This window comes from Nanorana parkeri, unplaced genomic scaffold, assembly GCF_000935625.1.
Source record: "Nanorana parkeri isolate BGI_ZX_2015 unplaced genomic scaffold, ASM93562v1 scaffold1372, whole genome shotgun sequence".
In the NCBI taxonomy this organism is placed as follows: Eukaryota; Metazoa; Chordata; class Amphibia; order Anura; family Dicroglossidae; genus Nanorana; species Nanorana parkeri.
This window is the reverse complement of record NW_017307640.1, coordinates 434,192-439,022: the sequence shown is the minus strand read 5'-3', so window position 1 is coordinate 439,022 and position 4,831 is coordinate 434,192. Positions and strand designations below refer to the sequence as shown.

Sequence of the window (4,831 nt, the reverse complement as noted above, 5' to 3'; positions counted from 1 at the left end):
CACGGCGCGCGGTGTGTGGGAGGGGGGGGGTGGCAATCAGAAAGACAAAAATCGCTGTGGTAATGCTACAGACAGATTGTATCATATATATAATTTATGAATTTGCCCAAAGAGCCCCTTCTAGAGTAGAAAACCTACCTTGGTGACAGGTGCTCTTTAATACGCAACAATGTGTCGTCTGGTTGAAGTTAACACTTCACATCTCATTTTAAATCATCATTGACAGGAAGCAACTTTGTTTCTTTTTAAATGAAGCTTCCCAGTCAGTAGAATCTCCCCGGGGACACAGCTGGGGCGCTGCAGGCTGAATGAAATAAACTACAACCGGTAGCCGGTGTTCTATAAAAAGCTCCAACTCATCAAAATCTCCAACTACCTAACTTCCGGTGCTTAGAAAGACTGGAGCTCTGTACAGTTGCGGTGCGCATGCGCACATGGCGTTTTCGGAATACCCGTCGAGTTTGCCACCTGCTGAATATTGTTAACATGCAGCTGTGCAGAAGCTCCGTCAGTCTTTTGTGTTTTGCAGTGTAACGCCGTCTGGTCAAAATCTCCAACTTGCAAGTAGCCGGCAGTGAGGTAGTTGGAGATGTCGATGAGTTGGAGCTTTCGATAGAACACGGGCAGGGTCTAACAAAGCAACTGAATAGCGGTGATGTCTCGGGGGCCCGGTATATCCTAAAGTGATATTAAAGTCAAAAGGTTTTTAAGCTTTAACAAATGCTGATGAAATCACGTATGGACGCTGCTCCTTCATGTGTAAAAGTTTTAGCTTCCTGTAGAATCAGCTGGTCCCCTGATATCCTATTTTTGGGGGGTTCCTTTCCCTTGCAGGGTCCTATGGGACCTAACCTTGTGTGTGCTGGTAAGCTGTGTGCGTCTCCACAAAACACACAGACACTGCCAGGCAAGACACTCCCCTCCTCCATTCTAGTAGATGGGCAGCTGCTGGAGACTGCTCTGTCTATTGTGATCTTGTACTGGACAGGACGTTCAGGGCAGCTGAGCTGGGAGAGTTGGAGCTGTTTAGAAACATTAAGTGTTTGGGCAAAAATGTATATAAATACTTTGCTGGGCCATGTCTATTTATTCGAAATGGTCAACTTCTGCTGAAGGAGTAGAAAGGCAGCAAATTTCGGTTGAGTCGGATGAAATTAGCAGCGCGTGTACCTGGCTTTATACAGGTAACGCAGGCAGGGGGTCAGAGCAGAACAATCGGGGGACTCTGCATAGACCTCCTTCCTGTGTTATCTTCTCTCATTATAAGCCAGGAGAAAAAAAAAAAGTGTCTACAGCCAGGGATGTCCCGAGGCCGGGTGTCACCCGGAGCGGAAATCAGGTGACACCCCACCGTGACGTCATCACGCATGTGCGGCCATCTTGGTGATGGATGCCGGCAGAGATAGGAGGGTACTTCACCCGGCAGGATGAGGTATGTCGCCGGGTCCCCTCCTCTCTCCTGAAAATGTCAGGCTCTCGCTCCATGACAGAGTGCCCGACTTTTCAGAGTGAGTGCAAGTCATTTTGCACCTGTAGTCCACCTCACCTGCGCAGCCTGGCATGCTGGGACCTGTAGTCCACCTCACCTGCGCAGCCTGGCATGTTGGGACCTGCAGTCTACCTCACCTGCGCAGCCTGGCATGCTGAGACCTGTAGTCCACCTTACCTGTGGAGCCTGGCATGCTGAGACCTGTAGTCCACCTCACCTGCGCAGCCTGGCATGCTGAGACCTGTAGTCTACCTCACCTGTGCAGCCTGGCATGCTGGGAACTGTAGTCCACCTCACCTGCGCAGCCTGGCATGCTGGGAACTGTAGTCTACCTCACTTGTGCAGCCTGGCATGCTGGGATTTGAAGTTACCCAGTAGGAGATGTTACATAATCTGAATTGCACACACCCTCAGGTCCATTTTGAACAGTTACTTCCATGCACTCCGACACACACCCGGCAGTATCAGGCGCCCTCCCTGTGTATGAATTGCACTGACCTGTACCGGGAGAACACCGCCGAGCCCAGGTGTTGTCACAGCGCCATGTTCCCGCATCTGGCGGCTCACAGGGACACACACCAGAGCGTGACGTCACCGGCTCACGTGCCCCAGGGAAGGGCGGGACCGCGGGCTGATAGACAAGTGCTGGGCGGGAAAGTGACGCCTCAGACTCTCCAGCTGCTGTGTGTGAGGGAGTGACGCCTCAGACTCTCCAGCTGCTGTGTGTCCACCATACTGGGCCAGACCCCTTCACCACATCTGTGGGGACGCACTGGGTGGTTCAATGAGAACCTGTTATCAGTGATGTGTATATGTAATTACCTTTTGCTAAGAAATAAATGCTGTTATGAATGTAAATAATGATTACCCCGAGTCTCAGAATTAACATCTTTCCTTGGAAATAATAGGAGCCTGATGGTCCCCTTTCTATTAATATAAACAACATGTCCCATTTTTAGGGGCCAGGCAGGTGAAATACCAGTCAGGAGGTAACATAACCCTCATGACCTTCTTTTGAGGTAACCTGGTGCCATGTTTCACCTCACCTGTAAGTCTTCGTTTACCTGATGCATCCACATTGCTATAACATCAGGCACTCATGAGGAAGGAGAAGCTCCTCCATTTCTATCCCTCGACTTTCCCTGTAGAAGTCCGAATTTGCATAAAGCTCTGACTTCGCCTTATGCTCCTGACCAGTAAACGTCAATAGAACGAGCCCATCTTGGATAACCTGTTTCCTTGGCGCCCTGCCATGTTTTTTCCCCAGGGAAAAATATGGATCCAGACAACAGATCACCACGGAAACAGGTTATCCAACATGGCCTCATCGTTATCGTTTACGTCTTAGTAAAAATGTATTTACTAAGGGAGACCTTCATGGGGAAAACAAATACGTACACGGCCATTATTGACCCACTAGAGCTAGCTGCCTGGCTGCTTCAAGAATTGGGAAAAGTAACAGCCCTATAACCTCTTTCCTGTGACGATGTCCATGAGGCCTGAGGGTAAAAGGGGCCTCATGAGGGCGACTCATGACATAAATTAAACATAGAAAATCTGTGATTTTCGCATATCCGTCCCCGTAATATTAATATGACAGCGTAACGCATTTATGGGGCAGCACAGCTGGTAGGCCTTAATGCCTAGCTGGCGCATATACAGTATACATCGCTGTGGTCTGGGGTGCGCTCAGTCTGCACCCCCAGAACTATGACTGAGCTGTCACCGACAGTTCACAGTCAACTACCGGTAATCAGGGAGCCTGCATTGTTTAGCTGTCTTCATAGTGTAGATTTATTGCCCTCAGAGGTTCTGGTCGTCCCGGCCAGCACTGAAATTAACCCTGTCAGCCTAACACAAAGTTAATTCCATAAACCGAAGCCCCCCTTTTCTGTCCCCGGCTCTGGGCCCTGGTAGTGTATACTGCCTATGCGAATAGTTCTCCTGCTACCTCTCACCAATATAGACATACTTTATTTTAAAGAGGAACTTGACCCACCAACTTAATGTCTCCCAAAACAGTTACTTTCAAGGCGTGCCAACTGTCAAGGTTGGCAGTGCGCTTATTTCAGCGCCCTCAAATGGCTGGTGACATAATGATCACATGTGCAGCACCATGGCAACTGCAATCCCAAATAGACCGGTATTCTGGGGTACTAATATATATGACAGACATTCCACAACCGTGACGCACATTAGCATTTGTGCATCACCCCCATAAGTGTCATTTAAAACAAAATGTTATTTCTTGTATTCAACTTTTCTCTCAATTTAATAGCACTAGCCCACCTTCGTCCATTGCTCTATGATCCAATTCTGATGCTCTCATGGCCATTGTAAACATTTTGACAGTGGACACGGGTCAGCATAGGCACCATGACCTGTCTGCTGCTATGCAACCTCATACACAACAACCTGCGATGCTGATAGACACCTTTCTATCAGAACCAACATTAACTTTTTCAGCAATTTGAGCTACAGTAGCTCTTCTATTGGATTGGACTACACAGGCCAGCCTTCACTCCCTATGTGCACCAATGAGCTTTGGCCACCCATGACCCTGTCACCGGTTCTACGGTTTTCCTTCCTTGGACATTTGGTCGGTCCTGACCACTGCAGACCGGGAACATCCCACAAGAGCTGCAGTTTTGGAGTTGCTCTGACCCAGTCGTCTGGTCATCACCATTTGGCCTTTGTTAAAATCGCTCAAATCCTTACACTTGTCCATTGTTTCCGCTTCCAACACATCAACTTCAGGGACTAAATGTTCACTCCCTGCCTAATATATCCCTGCACTTCGAGGTGTCATTGTAATATATCCCCCCACTTCCAGGTGTCATTGTAATATATCCCCCCCACTTCCAGCTGTCATTGTAATATATCCCCCCCACTTCCAGGTGTCATTGTAATATATCCCCCCCACTTCCAGGTGTCATTGTAATATATCCCCCCCACTTCCAAGTGTCATTGTAATTAGATAATCAACGTTATTCACCTAACTGCTCAGTGGTCATATTATGGCTGATATGTATATAGATACAATATATTGTACACACACAGACACACGCGTGTACAATGCATTAACACACAGACACACACAAGAATTCTGTTCATATTTTTATTGTAGCATTTCACCATATGCTCTTAATTTGAATACAAAACAAGCATACATCTGAGTACACGAGCGAATAATCTTCAATCTACCGGACGCTGTAGAAAGTTTTACAATGTTCTCTCCCTACAAAATCTCCTAAAGGTTCCCAGCATTGTCACCAAGTAACTGTACAACACCCCCCCCCCCCCCCCCCAACAACAACCGGGAGCGCGCCGAGGGGGCACCTG

At 48.1% G+C, this 4,831-nt stretch overlaps 1 protein-coding gene across 2 annotated transcripts in view; it reads right to left on the bottom strand.

Moving 5' to 3' along the window:
- The window catches only part of HMCES (5-hydroxymethylcytosine (hmC) binding, ES cell-specific), a 9,984-nt gene extending 7,928 nt beyond the window's left edge, over nt 1–2,056 (bottom strand). For both annotated transcript variants that reach the window (XM_018569652.1, XM_018569654.1), the window contains exon 1: nt 1,988–2,056. The gene's annotated coding sequence lies outside the window, so the exon portion shown is untranslated. The remainder of the gene's footprint in view (nt 1–1,987) is intronic.
- Between the last annotated feature and the right edge of the window lie 2,775 nt (nt 2,057–4,831).